This window comes from Eupeodes corollae, chromosome 3 (genome assembly GCF_945859685.1).
Source record: "Eupeodes corollae chromosome 3, idEupCoro1.1, whole genome shotgun sequence".
NCBI classification, from domain to species: domain Eukaryota; kingdom Metazoa; phylum Arthropoda; class Insecta; order Diptera; family Syrphidae; genus Eupeodes; species Eupeodes corollae.
Window position 1 is genome coordinate 43,368,109 of NC_079149.1, and position 18,104 is coordinate 43,386,212.

Consider the following 18,104-nt stretch of genomic DNA (forward strand, 5'->3'; position numbering starts at 1 on the left):
TACCTACATAGTTGAGGAAACGAGAAAGATAAGCAGGCATTAAATTATGTTTTATTTTAAAGACAAACAGTAAAACATTCATTTAAATTCTTTGTTCAACGTTAAGCCACATTAACATATCTAACATATAAGCGATTGGAGTACAAATATTGCACTTTAAAATTGTTCGCATTGCTTTATTTTGGAGAAGTTGAAGCTTATTAATCATTTCTTGATTGCACAAAAACAGAATTGATGGGCAGTATTCAAAGTGTGGTTTTATTATCGCATTGAAGATATTTATTGCACTTACGGTTGAAATATTTTTTTCGAATTCTTCTGAATAAGTTAGTCTTTTTTGATATTTTTTCCACTACATAGGTTATATGTTTATTATATGAAAGTTTGTTATCTATAACAGCACCAAGGTACTTTACTTCTTTTATTATATCTAAGTTTTCATTATCAACTATGATGTTTGTCACACTTTCACTTGTATTATTACCAATAATAATCAATTTTGTTTTCGATACATTTAATTTTAGCTTGTTTGCTTTAAGCCAAACCTTAGATTACCCAAAATCTTCCTGCAATTAAGCGACACCTTCTTTTAAATTATTACAACTAGCATACAACAACCCATCATCCGCAAATAAAGCATATTCACTGTTTTGTATTACACTGCCGATGTCATTCATATAAAAGTTAAACAGAAAAGTGCCAAGGATGGATCCCTGTGGTACACCAAAATCATTTAAGATTTCATGCAATAAAATGTTGTTCACTTTAGTCTTTTGCGTTCGACCTGACATATAAGAAATCATCCAAGATAGTGATTTATCACGCACTCCATAACTTTCAAGTTTTTCAAATAATATTGATCTGTCTACTGTCTCTAAAGCCCGTTTTAAATCAAGAAATACACTTATAATTTTTGTTTTTGCGTCGAGTTGTTGTTTCCAATTTGGAATGTCCATATTGTGCACCTTCACAAGAATGCTGCATTCTAAATCCCGTCAATTATCAACTTATGACAATCGAAAAAAGATTCCAGTTGGAAGTGAACAACTTTTTTAAGTACCTCATAGAGAAGGAGGGCATTAATTGATCTAAAATCTTCACACTTAATTGATTTTTTAACTTTGGGGATCGGAGTAATTTGAGACACTTTCCATGAGCTGGGGAAAATACCGTCACAAAACGATATATTTATTATTTTAGTTAAACATATCTTTGAAAATTTGTATATTCAGGTAATTTGATCATTTTTTTATATTATCAAACACTTTCTTTGAATCAGCACACCCAATTTCTTGAAAACGAAAGGAAACAGAATTTCTTTTGATCTGGTTATTAAAAGGGACAAATGGGATCAAGGCACTTATTTCAGTTATGCTGTCTACAAAATACTTGTTAAACTTGTTTGCTAAAAGGGAATTTTCACTGTAAGATATACTCGAATTTTCGAAAACAACTTCGGTTATTTCAGCTTGTTTTTGTTTTAACACAAATTGTTTAATAGTTCTCTACATTGACTTTTGATCTATTGAATTATTCATTTTGTTTTTAATAAAATCCTTTTAGCTTTGTTTATTTCTTTTTTAAACTGATTTCTTAAAACTTTGTAGTTATTCCAGTCAATTGTACTGTTTGTAAATCTATCTCTTTCATATCCTACTATTTTTTGTTGTATATTTTTTAAATTTGATCGGATAACTTTTAGTTAATTCTTGCGCAGAAGCTGCAAAATTTGTTTTCATAAGTTTTTGTATCGCATTAACAGAGGGAGCAAAACTTCAGATTTGTATATGTTTCCAAAAATACCACATTAAACAAATTTGTCGTTGATCAGCTCAGGACGATGCCTGTACCAGCTTAAAAGATATTGGGACCAAATAATATCAGCTTTCCATACCATTAAAAATTATGCCACCAGAAAGCTTAAGTGGAAATTGAAGCTAGATAAATATTGTTTCATTTTAAGGGTTCAATACTTATACTAATTTCTATTTTATCAAAAAAACTTCAAGGTGTTGATACTGACATAGAAACTGTCTCCAAGGTCTACGAGGCACTCATATTGTTTCTGAAAGAAAAACGGGAATGCTTTGTTAATTTTGAAGAGATGGGAAAACCCACAACCTCTGAAAATTGCAAAATGGATCAAATAAGAATTGTTAAGAAGAAAAAAAGTTTCCAAAATGTATCAGCCCAGGGCGCAAAATCCTTAAATACACCCCTGATACCAACTTAAAAAAGTTCTTGAACCCTCATTTTCTTCTTTAGTTAACTTCGAGGGCATCCTTAATATACTCCATGACAGCTAATTCCAATTCTCGAAAAGCGTGTTGCCTTTTATATGTTTGTTTTTCTTCATGCTGTCTGCGTTTTCATGCGCCCAATAAATCATAATTTTCTAAATTATATTCCACAAAAGAAAAAACTTTTAAACACACTCGTATGTACATATGTATAAGAAAATTGTAATAAAATAACAATATTCTGTGCAATAGTCTCTGAATAGCTGACTGTTTATGAGTACTTTTAGTACGATTGCGAGTACGTTGCGCATCGCTGATTTCCTGAATCTGTTTTCCTCCATAAAAACACCAATAACATGGTGGTTATTTCTTTACAAAAAATACATCTATCCATAGCAAGTGCAATATAAGTTTGAGTAATTCATTAATCAAATAACAAAACATTATTCGTATCTTTATCTGTGTGTGCATATCTATGAGTACAAGTGCTCTACATAAAAAAAGTGATATAAAACGCATAGAAATAAAAGCGAGTAATATTTATCTTTTTCGCTACTGCGCCACACTAGAGACCGAAGTGTACTCATAAATCGCACACCCTCATCGTCATCATATTTCGGATTCAATCCCTTCTTCCTTTTTCCTCACTTTACAATATGCGATATAGCTGGTGGTGTACTCATATAAAATTGAAAATTATTCATTGGCCTCTTTCAAGTTCCAACACTGTTTGATCTATCACAAACTGAAAGAATTTCATATTTAATTTCTGAATCTATATAGTCAAGTCATGCTTTACGGTTAATGATGTTCAGTGTTCAGTATGTTCACCAGAGCGGGACTCGGGACATTCCCCTATATGTATCTATGTAGTTGGTGTTTCTTCAATATTATGTAGATGACATAACCTAGTAACAAGATACTGTCCCGCTTTATAATGTACTGTATATGCATTTAGTTATACCTACCTATGGCCCTGGACATTGGACAACATCATATCAATTGCTTGGTATGAGTCGGGTCTCATCTCAACTCGGGTGATATAAAATTCATTCAGCTTGCATTGTAGTATCCGAAGCCGTAGCAGATTTCATCATAGTCGTAGAAAAAAGTCTCACTTTTCTGCTCAGTCATTTCACTTTTTTAGTTCGTTTTGTTTTGTTTTTGTTTATCGTCAACTTTTTTTATACGGCCCCACTTTAAAAGTCGGGGGTGTCCATGTTTATGTATTTTGTTTTATCCAAGAGAGCTTCGAGAGTTCGTCAGCAAAAACAAAACAAAAAACACTTTTGTACCATGTTTCTTCATTCGAAGAACTCACTGAGCATTAAAATCTAATTGACTTAACGACAAAGAAGCGCTTTCACTTAATGTACTAATAGTCGTTCAGTTTATAGAACAAGGCAAAAGACGAAGTATAGTTCTTTAAAAATATTGTGCACTCCAAATAAAAAATGGGTTGGGTACTTAATTAACTGTTCATAAGCGCCTTATATGATGCCATCGCAAAAAGTTTTTTCTGCTGACCTTGCTCGCTTCGATAACTTTAGGTTGACCTAAGACTACATTGAAATAAGACTGGAATAATGCATGAAGAAGATCATGATGGTTTGGAGTAAGTTAGAATGATTCGCACAAACGTAATGCTGTCATAGAGTTCAATAAATTTGACTTGGAATTTTTGTATTCTTCAAACACGCATGCAATTATGAAGAAAACTGAAAAGAAGAATAAAAATAGCTACGTAGAAACAACAAATAAAATTGTCCTACAATTTTCTCAGACCCTAGTTCTAGAACAGTTTTCATATTTATTGTTAAGAACTGAAGATGTGAATGTTAGTTTTGAAATGTTGGATGAAATGCTACTTTGTTCACAGTGGTTAAGGTTTTTACTAACATTTCCTGAGGTTCTACAAAGTGCGATAGAGAAATATTTATTAATAAGCTCATACTCAAGGATAGTTTTGATACCCCTATTAAGCATTTCACATTGGCTTAGTACGGCTAAAGAACAAATCTCTGTACGCCCGAGGTTAGGTTAGTGAAACGAAGCCTTTTCAAAGATTGGATGTTATCATCGGCGTGGGGTGTCATTGGTCCTTATTTACGGTGTATCGGTCCCTTCCATTCCTGACAACAGTACTCGCACACAGGAATGGTTGAGAGTTGTAAGTCACTAGGCCCTGGTTCACAACGGACTGTTGCGCCACCCCATTTGATTTTGATAATTACAGTTCTAGTGACCCGAGTATGTTTCCGCAAATTAACAAGATCTTTAGGAGAAATGATCAAAACGACCTTCCTTGTATTAAGCTTCAGAGGAGCACAGAGAGTTAGACGTACTTCTGACAGCAGGAATAGATCCAGGAGACGCGCGCCGCGCCGTCTTGGACGAAAACTGCTTTGTTGTCGAAGATCCGCAGGAGAAAGCAGAGGCTGTGGGGGCTGCTTTCCAGCAAGTGTACAAGGTGAATCCTAGCATTCGCCTTAATCACGACCTGGAGAATAGAGCCCTCCAGCACCACTTCTACCTGCGTAACGACATAAGGCAGTGACGATCTAAGAAAATCGGTTTTACCAGGTTCAATGACGAAAACTTGGCAAATGCCATCATCGCCAAACGGGACTAATACCCTATTAGTCTTGAAGATAGAGCTTCAGCATATCTTTATTAAAGAAAAAGAAGTCAGCAGGTGTCGATGATATATCCAACATTGTACTACGACATTTACCTGTGGACATTTATACCACTCTGTTTAACAACGTTCTGAATAATACATATTACCCGGTACGTTGGAAAACAGCAATGGGTAAGGACAACTCCAATCCGGCGAATCTCCGGTCGATAATCCTGCTGCCAAGTATCAGAAAAGTATTTGAGAAGGATATAAATAGAACTCTGTCCAAGTGGGCTAAAAACAACAAATAATTCCGGATAATCAGTTCGGCTTTTATATTTATTGATATCCAGTGGAACAAACCTACAAGACAATGTATGGGTGCTTATCTGGTTGACTTGGAGAAGGCCTTCGACACCGTATAGTTAGAGGGTCTGTATTTAAAGTTAAACAGACTTGACATAAGTAAACCACTTTTGTATATGCTTTATGACATGCTTAATCGTAGACGGTTTATTGTCAAAACATGTAACATCTACCAAAATTTTGTACATTAAAAATGGTCTTCAACAGGGAGCGGCGGTTAACTCGCCGATCTTATTCAGCATTTACACCAGTGATCTGATAGCAAGTCTGACTCAGGCAATAGCTTACGCTGACGACCTAATTGCGTACAGAACGTCCCCAAAAATTGAGGTTATCAAGACACTTTTGCAGGGTGACTTCGAAAAGATTCAGCAATATTGCGATGACTGGAAGTTGAAAATCAACATTCAAAAAAGGACTCCGCTGTATGGAGCCTCAAGGGATACGCGAAAGAATAAAAGTGTAGTAAAATACCTTGGCATCTGGTTGGATCAGTACTTTTATTTCGACAGACATATGAGTAACCAGAGCTAGGGGAGCCTTTGCCCTGACAAAACGGTTGTTTTTTAGCAGCCGTTTGGGTACTCGGTATGGTTCAAAGTTGCCCCATCTCAAATGGAAAAGATTCGGATGTTTAAGAGACAATGTCTGTAACGTTGCCTAGGACTAAATAGAACACCAGAGTCGGAGTACAAACATTACTATTCCAACCAGGTTCTATGCAACAGAGCAAACATAAACAGAATAGATAATTTCTTGCTGAAGCTTGGTAGAGGTTACATTGTGAGAGCGATGTCGTCGACTAACAGCTTAATTTTTGGAACTGACTACCCCAACAATAAGTACTACGAAAGTGCACGTTTAAGTGGCAACATTCCCCCCGAAGGTTGTCTCTATTTAGACAATCGAGGGCTGATGCATGATAGGAAGACAATTCCGCTAATCTACCACGTCAGCCGTAAAACTGTAGATAGGCGACTCCTTTACAGTCGAGACATCCTCACACTGGACAGAGCCTAGTGCCTTCGGTTCAGTAGTACTGTGTCCGATAGGGACCCAAGAGATAGAGGCAGGAGAACCAGTTTTGGTGGCTTCAACTCCTCCAGTTTTTTGCTTTTTTCTTTCACGTGTTTCGAAACATTAACACTGTAAAACAACAAAACTCCAAGATATTTGAAAAAATGAACGACCTCAATAGACGAGTTCATTAGGGACCAGTTTTCTTCTGCGAGGGTTCTTCTCTGACGCGATTCAAAAATCATTATTTTTGTTTTGTTAGTATTGACGCAGAGACTCCAGAGTTCACAAAATATATTGAGTTTGTTGATTTGCAGCTGAAGGGTAGATGGATTGTCAGCCAGTAAAACTAAATTGCCGGCGTAGAGCAAAACTTTGATTTGTATACCGGCAAAAAGAATTCCACCCGTAAGTACATCACAAATTTCATTAATAAACAAGGCAAATAATATCGGGCTTAATATACACCCTTGGGGGACACCTACTGTTGTTTCAAACCATTCACAGAATTAAGTTCCGTCCCACACTGATGCTGTAGATGGCAAGAAAACATAAAACATTAAGAATTTACATGAAATTCCTAAGGATGACAATTTGTACATCAAGGCATTTCTATTAATCTTGCCAAAGGCTGCTTTAAAATCCATAAAACAGGCATAGAATTTCTTTTTCTGCTCAATCGACTTCCCGGCAATACTCGTCAGAGCGAATATATCGTCTTGCGTTGAAAAACCAGATCGAAATCCTGCCTGGAACGTGGTGAGTCGGTTGTTGTTCTCAATCTATTCCGTCAACCTTTCATAAAGAATTGAAGTTACAATCTTTCTTAGCGAGTTGAGAATCGAAATTCCTCTATAGTTCTCTGGCGGATTGGTATCTCCTTTTTTGGAGTTTGCGAATATAACCGCTTTCTTGAAATTGTTTGGAACAAAAGAATTTCCATAAAGGTTGTTGAAATATGCCAAAAGATAATTTATGAAGGGTTCCGTACTATTCTTGTAGAATTCAATCGGAATGCCATCCATGCCTGGAGCCTCATTATTTTTTCATTTTACTCAGAGTAGTTTCAAGGTCAGGTTGACCAATAGGATTATCCGTCCAGTTCGCAGATGGTGATTCTCAGCCGACAAACGATTTTTCAAATGGGCTGCTAGTGTCTCAACTTCGAGCGTAGTCACCATGCTTCTATCACGACCAACCAGCTCACGAACATTGTTCCAGAAAGCTTTCGAGTTCTTACAATTTGCCAGTTCTTTCGCAACATTGTTCACGTATTTGGTATTTTTGGTAATGATTTGAAATCCTTTAAATATTCTTCCTGTTTTATAAGCGCATTTAAAAATATACACGGTTTTCCAATAAAAGGTTTCATTTTTATATTAAAAAAAACAGTATATCTTCAAAGAATTCTATTGATGTTTGTTTTGTTGAAATAAGGAAAATATGGCATTGACATTGGAAAACGATTTAAGACACCTATGCTTCAGTTGCAGCATTTAACCACATTCATCGTTCACAGCTGCATGAGTCTTATTTTTTATTTTGGAATAAGTAAGGTTCAATCACACACAAAACCTTCGTAACCAACATTCTTAGATTTTGCGAGAACGAAATTCGACATTTCTGTTTATTACTTAGCCTTTGAAGTGAACATGAAAATCGAGATCATTTTGATGCATTTTAAGTACCCAATCAGCGAATATACGATGTTTCTGGTGGCCCTTATAAAAGATACAATGAAATATTGTTTGTGGGATACCTACCTCTAAAGGTAAACCTGGGGTCTCGTCAGCACTACGGACAATCCAAATCCCAAATCTCACTATTAGCTATTGCCGGCGAGAGACCAAAATGTACTTCACGCCGCCTAAAAACGATTTGGTTTTCGAAATGAAAAATCTTAAACATTTTTGCAGTAAATTTTTACAATTTCAATACTTTTTCAAAACGTGTTTTGAATCGATTTTAATAGTTCTTACTAGTCAAATATCTAAAGATGACATCCTGAAAAGTACCATCTACCCAAAAAGCGGGCTATTCAAAATGAAACTTCTTATCGGAAAACCCTTTTTTTAAACTAACATGCAAGTACTTAAATACATTTAAAGTTAGGTTTTTTTACTTTCTTGTCCTATCATACGTACTAAAACTTACACAAATATTCAATATTACACTGATACGAATTGCAAGCAATTACAGAACAAATATCAAAAGCTTCAGTACACCTAGTCGTATACGTAATTTTTTAAGTATTGCAATTTTTGCTCATTTATTTTGGGTAATAAAGATTTTAAAAACTTTTCCATCATAATTAAATTTAGAAAAGTTTTTATCTTTTAAATTTGTGATTGTACTTGATCAGTTTTCTAAAGTGTCAATAATAAACGATTGGTAATTAAAAATAAGAACAATGCAACAATGTAAAGAAAAAGGGCCTAATGACTTACAACTCTTAAATATTTTTGTGTGTGATTAGTATCAGGAATGGTGGAAACCTGTAGTTTCTATGCACTTTTTCATGGCAAGAATAATTATCAATTCCTCGCAAAAGAAAGAATGTTTAGGTGTCACAGGCGAGAATAGTCCTCAAACCCTCACGCCACATGTTTAGAAATATTTACTATAATATAAAAAAATATTTATATCCACATAAGTACATGTATATTTCCTTTCTCTGCATACATCCTATATGAATTTGTATATTTCAACCATTCGGAAACCTTTGTTCAAAGACCACCCATGTTAAGTATTTTCGTTTGATATTATTACCACCTAGCCTATACCGGATTTTGCAGAATTGTTTATATTAACTTCCGCAAAACAAGAACAAAAAATACTGCAAATAATTGCCTATTCAATAATATTTAAAAAAAAAACATAAATTAATTTTCATTGTATTTATAATTCGGTTTTAATTAAAAGAACAACAAAAGAAAAAACTATTAATAGTACATTATTACTCACGTGCTAAACCCATAACAATACCAGAAGGAAAATACTATCCCAGCAGAAAAAAAGGTTTGCCCTACCTCACATACTTTTTGGTATCAATTAAAAATCTATAAACAAAATAAAAAAAAAAATCTAACATAACAATTTAATTGGCAGGATTATTAAAATAAAATAAGTCACGTTCGACTTTTTTGTTTGTATTTCATTTTTCATTCACTTTGAAAATGCTTTGTCACGTTTCGCCGCGCGTTGGTTTTTTAAAATATTAATATTCAAATGGTGTTATACATTATGTTATGCTTGCACCCAGTCATCAGTGTCTGTCTGTCTATCTTTTTTTCAAATAAATAATAATAACAAAGAAAAGTTTGAAAAAAAGCAACACTCACTCAAAAACTATACAAGGGCTTGTTTTTATTGCGCTCATGGATAAAGTGTTGGCAAAAATTATGAAAGTGAAACTTTTTTATCAATTTTATTTCTACGTGATATTGTAGTTAAAGCTTTAAATCAATGTTCAAAGTTTGAAACATAAGGTTTAAAAATAACTTGAAGTACTCTTAACACATAGGTTTGAGCCATGTTGTGCAAAATAGTCCCTACAGTAATAAAGTTCACTTTCTTTGTTTTTAAAAATATGTGTTAAAACTATCAAAAAGTTGTATTTCAAGATTGTTTTTCCTTTTATTTTTGAACTCAAAACTGTTATTTAGTCATCGCATTTGTTGATTACTCAACTATTCGGTTTAATATCAAAACTCTATATTCATTTATTTTGAGTCCAGAACTAACTACATGGTAATTAATCTTGATATAATTATACTAGGGTATATGAATCAAAAGTCTGACACAATTATTAAAATAATATGGGTAAGACACACAAAATTCCAACACGCTACTTTTCAGAGGACAATGAACTCAATTTTTATTTTTTACCGCACACGCAGTATCAACAAGTGGTGCCACTCCGGTCACGACGCGCTGCGCCGCCCTTTTATTTGAATTATTCACTGATGCAAGTGATGACCAAGTAACAAAAAAATATTTGTATAACCAAGAGGGGACTTTTTTCCCTGCCCTGTTGCAAATGTAACGATTACAAAAAAGGGGTTGCTCACTGTACAAGCTCAAGTGTCACTGTATCAATACCGCCAATTATTCCCTTGAGGGCTACTTTAGCATGTACTCGAATGTTTTGTCATCAAATTAACTAACTTTTGAAAAAGTAAAAATGAAAACTTCCTAAGACTGGGAATAGAACACTTTTAGCTAAAAGAAAGCAAAATCAACAAACCAACACATTCGAACAAACAACAGGATGAAGGACAAGGCATAGAAATCGAATTCAATGCCACATTACCTCACTTCGTCCTGATGGTAACGGTGAGCAGAGCAAATCCCTATACTTACCTACCACCTACCTTTGAATATACTCGTAAAAGTAATCAAAGAGAAGAAGCAAATGTGTTTATAAAATGTGTGTTCTTTTGCTTAATCCTTTAGGGACGAGCATATCGTGTGAATAGGGGATTACTAATATATCAAAACCAGACAAGATGCGGGACAAGCGCATATTGAATTACTTTTATTCACATTGTCATCAAGCTTATCATTGAATAGAAAAGTAATATCATACCAAGACCGATATTGTAGAGTTTTAGGGGAGGCAAACTACAAGAACAACTTAAACAAAGGATGTAATTTAAAGAAGTTAGAAACCGATAAACTTTTTTAGTTTCTACCTATATTAAGAAAGACTTAGTTTTTGAAACTTTCCAACAGGAGAAGTTTTTGCGAAAATATATACGAAATAGGGATGAAAGTTAAAGCAAGTAAATAAAGCTTCTTAATGGGCTTTATATCACCTCGTTTAAGTTGTTTATTTTTTTGTATGTTCATTTATAACCATATCAAATTTCAATTTATGTATTTTCGAACATGAATAGATGAGATCCTTTTGAGGAACTCTTCCAAAGCTATTAATAAATAAGGCAATATTACTTCATCCAAAATGGTTTCCATTTCAATGTAATGAATAATGAAACAAGGCTATTAAAAATGAAACCTCTTATTGGAAACACTTTATGAGTTTCTTCATGTGAAAGCGATTTAAATAAATTAGACGGTTGGGTGGCACAAACTCGCTCTCTGTATGCAAAAAGTGTTTTTTAAGATGTGTGGACTTCAATTTGACCACTTTTTTTTCGGAGTTATCACAACTCAGTTTTGTTTGCCATTTCATAGTGGAATTGAAGTGAAATTTTTGTGAGCGCGTCGTGGACCGGACTTCTTATGTGAGCTTATGTAAAAGCGCTTGGGTACAGATAATATCGAGACGATTGACAACTCGGCAGGTTATTTCTGACATACGGCCCGAAATGCTTCAAGGAGTTGTCGAAAATTGGGCCTCTCGTCTTGAAATCATTCCAGCAAGGTGGCTTGATGTGGACGCATGCGTCGGCCACTTTCCAGAAATAATGTTTAATACATAATGGCAAACCCTTATTTGTATGTAATTTTTATTTCTTCCTGAAAAAAATAAAGTCTACTTATATCATTTGTGAAAAAATATGAGGAATTCTTCCTTTTCATCGGTTCCTACACTCGTTGTCAATGACACTCCTTTTGTTAGCCCTTTAGAGAAAGCTAATCTCTTTGCTAGGCAGTTTGCCGCCAATTCTACGCTGCCAGTGAGAGTTATGACTCCGCCTGTACTTGAGTGAGTAAATGATTCTATGCTGTGACCGATCTTTTTTCGTACTGTGGAAAGAGTCCCTAGAGATCTAAACAGACATAAATCCGCTGGTCCTTAAGAGGTGCTCTTCAACGCTGGCTAAACCACTGCGGAAGCTTTTTCATCTGTTCTACTCCTCAGGTCTCGTTCCGAGAGGATGGAAAACCGCATTTGTCCAGCCCATTCCCAAAAAAAGGCGAATCTTCCTCAGCCAATAATTACCGACCGATTGGACTTACTACCCTTCTTTCCAAGGTCATGGAAACGCTGATTATTATTATCAGCTCAATAAATATCTTGAAGATCGAAAGCTTCTTAACGACCGTCAGTACGGCTTTCGTAGCAATAGGACCACTGGTGATGTCATGGTTCATCTCACCGAACAGTGGAGCAAATCTTTACATCGCTTTGGAGAAATTAAGATTATTGCACTTGATATTTCAAAGGCTTTTCATAGAGTTTGGCATCAAGCTCTCTTATCGAAAATGTGTGCTTTCGGTTTTCATTAATCCCTCCTTCATTGGATTAGTAAATACCTTTCGAATCGTTCAATACAACTTGTATTGGAAGGATTCAAGTCTGAAAACCGCAAAATAAATGCTGGTGTGCCCCAGGGCTCTGTTCTCACTCCAACACTATTTCTAATTTTGATTTATGATCTGCTGTCTGCAACTTCTAATCCAATCTTGTTTTGTATCGTTAAAGCGAGATAGACTGAACATCTCGATATTCTCGGTATGTGTGTCGCCAACCACCACTTGTGGAGCGATCACATACGCGATGTCGCCAAAAATTCCGCAAAGTTTTTGGGTTTTCTTAGGCGATGCAAGAAATATTTCACCCCTTCTGATCTGGCTGTTATCTACAAGGCTTATATACGTCCAAAGCTTGAGTATAACTCCCATATCTGGGCTGGTGCACCTGCAACTTACTTAAGCTTCTTGGATAGTATTGAACGTAGAGCATTTAAATTGATAGATGATAATATCATCATAAGTTAATTTACTTCGCTTGAACATCGTCGTAAGGTCTCTTGTCTGAATCTTTTTTACCGTTATTTTAACGGTTTATGCTCTAGTGAAATAGCCAGCTGCATTCCTCCCCTTAAACTGTTCAACCGTAATACTCGCGCTTCTAGGAATTCTCATCAGTATACCCTCGATTACAACTTCGGCCGTACTGTCAAAGACAGAGATTCGTTCTTTAGCCGTACTTCGCGAATGTGGAATGTAGGGTAGCAATATCCCATTGAGTCATTGAGTGTGTGCTTATTATAAAAAAGGTTGATTTTTTATTTAATTTAACTTTTTTAATTTTTGTTTATGATGAATATTTTTGGTATACTTAAAACACACGTTTTAAAATTAAATTTGTTCAAACATTTTAAATTTTTAAGTAAAATAACGGGTCTTTGGGATTTCATGATACCCTTTTGGAGCCATAAATTATATTCTCTTGAAATTGAAAGAAGCCAAGTTGAGAAAATTCGAAATTTGTATGTGTATTTGAATTGTTATTTGCGCTCTAAAAAATGCCAACACGAATCTGCTTAAAATCTTAACTTTCAAGTTTGAACCTAATCGACCCGATGGTTAAGAAAGTAGGAGCGAGAACAGACATATGAAATTAATCGTCGAACCCACTTTTTACGACTTCTTCATTGTAATGTCATTTTGACGAATGTAAAGGTAAAAATGGCCAAATGCTTAGTTTCTGTTTTTTACTGGATTAAAAACTCTGAAATTTAGTTTTGCTTTGTGAATGCGGTTATTTTAAAAATAAATGAATATTTTATTGATTATTCTAAAATTAATTTTGTTGGCACAATAATATTTGCATTCGTTGCCACTACTGTAAACATAAAACAGAAATATTTTAACAAATAAATAAAAACAAAACACAGAAGCATTCATTCATTCTAGATAAATATTGAAGTGACATGTTTAAAAAAAAAAACGATTGCTAATATCTAACAATGTTATGGTTATTTATCTATATTTAAGTTTTTTAATATCCCAGCCAAGACACTGCCTTAATTTGTTTAGACCAACGAGTTCTATCAGTCAGCTTAGTGACGAAAAAATAAATGCAGGTGTAATAATACTTTCATTTGATTCAAAAATTCTTAAACCGATTCACAAAAAAAAAAACTTCCTACACCAAATTGTATTTTATGCTTTTTACTAGAAATAAACAATACATATCATTTTAATAACATTATTTATTTGATTTTATAAATTTAAAAGATAAGTTTATAAATTTACTATTGCCAATATTTTGTTTTCCCACCTCGAGGGTATCTAACGAAAAAGTGCCAAACAAATGTTCAATTGTTGTTTCTTCAGCTTGAGACAGATATCAATTCAGTGCATGGTCCAAAATGGTTAATTTTCAATTCCTGTGCCTCTGCCAAGAATTTTTTCACGTTGATGCATCAACTCTTCCTCAGTTATCTGAACTTGGCATCTATTTGCATATTTATGACATTTTATATTTGCACAGCATTCACTCGAAGAAACACACTAAAAATATTATTATAAAAGAATTTTTAATAATTTACTTTGTTGAATACACAAATGATTTCGAACTTGCAGGATCACCATGTCTTCCGCAACTTCCAGAATTTTGATAAGCTTCACTCTTTTGGATAGCCAAAATAGTTATGAGGGCAAAAAGTGCCACATATAGTACTTTAGACATTTTAAACAAAAATATCCGTTGCAAGTATAAGTTTGTAAAGTGAAAATACTGCACAATGCTTCTAAAGGTAAAGTAAATTTGATTCTAAATGAGCTTAGGCTTAGAAAGTCAAGTTCACTGAGTAACTGGTAAAATTTTATATTTTCTACTACCACATTGCAATAATTATTATCACTTGTTCATACAAAATTATATCATATCTGCTGACTTATTAAAAAAAAACATTTATACGGTTAATAACACAAGTTCAAAATAATCTTATTTTTCAAACTTGATGCTTTTAAATGTTGACACTGAAAAAGTGCACATTAAAAAAATGAAAGCTTGTTTAAACTATTAAAATTTGTTTGTGTGGCATTTCCTCTTAATTTTGATTACCAAGAGCTTTTAAAATTAGTTTCATATTAATAATAATAATATATATGAAAGAGAAATTTACTAAATATTGAGTTAGAAAATAAAAATAGAAGATCAATTACAAGATTTAGATTACACTGGTCAACAATATAAAAGTTACCGAAACAAAATACTTCTCTAAATAAAAAGAAACAAAATGTTTAAATATCAAAGCTTATGAATTTGTCAAGGTATTTTTTGTTAAATATCTTTATCAGCCTGAACATAAAATTGACGAAAAGTTAAGATCTAATTACTAATCACAGTTTGAATATTAACAATAAGTTAAAGTTCTTGTATTTCAGGTAGAAAAGGACTTAGTTGGAAATATGAGATTTTCGTAAAATTAATTGAAAAATTGAAATCAAAAAAGTTATATTTAAAAACACTGTCTTATTTTTGTATCTTATTGATTTTTACTTGAGTTTTGGAAATAATCTATTTAAGTGTAAATTGAGTTTTTGAGTTTCTAGTTTTGAAAACAGACATTATGATCGGTATGCACATGATGTTTCTTTAACGGCTTGATTTTTTTAAGTAAAAAAAGGCTTTATGATGTTCAATTATTTGAGGTGACCATTTATTCTGAGATATTAAATTTTAAATCAAAGAGGATTAGAAAATCTAAGGACAGTGTTGAAAAATTAAATCTTTTTGCGATTATAATTAAAAAATGTTTTTTCCCATAACATGAATTTGAAAAAAGGCCACTTCCTGAAATTACATAGAATATATCGTTCTGATTCTTGTTTTCAAAATATCTTAAAACCTACATGCAACCATTTTCACTGAGATAAAACAATCTTTAACAAACCTAAATTTGTTTTCTTCCTTTAATTTTTCAACACAGTGTGTTTTAAGAGTATATTAACAACTTATTTCCAAATTATACATACATTATATGAAATTTGATTTTTTTAATCTTAGAAAAAAAAATTGAAATTCTATTTTAGCACCGATTAAATTATTCGTTTATGAGTTTTGAGAATAAAAATGCACCTCTGATTTTTGCCATTAAAATATAAACACTCCAAATGTGATCTAACTGTCGGTTTACTATCGTATATTTCCTTATGGGCTTTTTCCATGAAAATTGGAGGCACTATCAGAAGCATTTAATATATTTCACATATTTTTTTTAAATAAGGAAATTAGAATTAGAAGTAGAATTATATTTTATTTATTCATTCATTTTCATTTTACAACTAGTTAATAAAATTTGTACAATAAATAAAGAATAGATAATAGTTATCATCCTTTAGCTTTGAAGCTATCCTCTAGCTTTAAAGCTAGTGTTGAACGATACATAGCGAATTAAAATTTACATAAACTAAAAACTAAAAATAATAATAATAATACGTTTTTTTATCTCAAATATTACATACTACAAAATAGAAAACGAATTAGAATTAGAACATATTCATAAAAGTTAAAAGAAAAAGAAATATAATAAATAGAAATATTATACATCAAAGTTTCTTTAACAAATATTATCTATACAATTTAAGTCAATTGTAAAAAGCCAGTCTTTTACTTTTTTCAGAAAAGAAATTATTTAAATTTTGAGAAGTCTGATAGATGTTGAGAGTATAAAAGTTAGTTACGAGTATGAACAGTGGGAATATTGACAAGATGCATATTATTTATGCGTAGATTGTGTAACTGCGAGTTCCTACTTTGCTTGAAAAATTCGTTCAGTACTTTAAAAATGTAAAGGTGTCTCAAAGGTAGAATTCCCAAATCTTTGAATAAGGGTCACTTTTTAGTTAATCGATTTTGTTGCAAATGATTCTAATAAGATGTTTTTGAGCAATCAACAATGGTTTTAAAGTAGTAGCATATAAACCACCCAGCTAGATAAACCATATTGTATTTTGGAGTGTGCAAGACCGTAATAAATAATAAATAATTTTTTATATTGAAAATATGATCTTCCACTTAAGATTAAAATCACTTGAAACTCCTAGATATTTAAAATTGTGCACTAAATTAATTTTTAAACAAGAACCGGAACAAGAACCAGCTGCTTGAAAATTACGTCTACCACAACTATGTAAAGAAAGGTGAATTGTCTATAATTTGACCCATGAATTTTAAATTGTAATTGCAAAGCTTATGATTAGAAGTTTTGAATGACATTATTTTAGTTTTTTTCACTAAGAATTAACTTATGAACAGAGAACTGGTAGGTAAACGATATATCATCCGCAAAAACCGTAGGAAGACCATTCAACTGCAAACTAAAGAGAGAGTTAATGTAAACCAGAAAAAATAAAGGGCCGAGTATGGAGCCCTGAGGTACTCCAGATTTTAGATATCGAGCTTCACTTATAACACCAATAACTACTACTTTTTGAACTCTTTCTTTTAAATATGACTCCTCTAAATCCTACATTAAATAATTTACTTAGCAGTAAATCATGGTCAACCATATGAAACGCTTTAGTCATATCAATAAAAAGAGTTGGTATATTATGAATCAAGCTGCCATAGAGTTGACTGCAAAGTCGAAGAATTGCGTCTTCGGGTGACTTTCCAGACCGAAGTCCAAATTGATTTTCGCTAAAAAAAAAAACAGTTTTTATTTAAGAAAGAAGTAATTCTTTTTTTCATTAGTTTTTCGAAAATTCTTGAAAAGGAAGGAAGAAGAGAAATGGGTCTATAGTTTGAAATATTTGTTCTATCTTGTTTTTTATGAAGAGGAATTACCTCCGCACATTTAAATTATTGAGGAAAACAACCTTGTTCAACACTTAAGTTAAATATATAACTTAATTCATCTGATAAAGCATTTTTTTGAATAAGTTACTAGATATTCCATCTGAAGTACAAGAGTTTTCGTTTTCTAATGATAAAATAATTGCATGCGTTTCAAAAGAGCAAATAGCATCGAAAGCAAAGCTGTTAGGTTGTAATTGTAAATCAGTTGCACTCAGCATACAAATCAAAAGACTGCTTTAATTTTTCAGAGAGTCCCGTAAAATATTTATTGAATTTGTTTGAGATATATTTTGAATTGCATGGTGAAATATCTTCTGAATCAATAGTTCCTTTTGCGTTATAGTTCATTTTCTTTCCT

General features: G+C 32.9%; 1 protein-coding gene across 5 annotated transcripts in view; it reads left to right on the top strand.

The window, feature by feature from the left end:
- Positions 1 to 18,104, top strand: part of LOC129950155 (F-actin-uncapping protein LRRC16A) — a 171,972-nt gene that overhangs the window by 118,001 nt on the left and 35,867 nt on the right. The gene's annotated exons all lie outside the window — the stretch shown is intronic.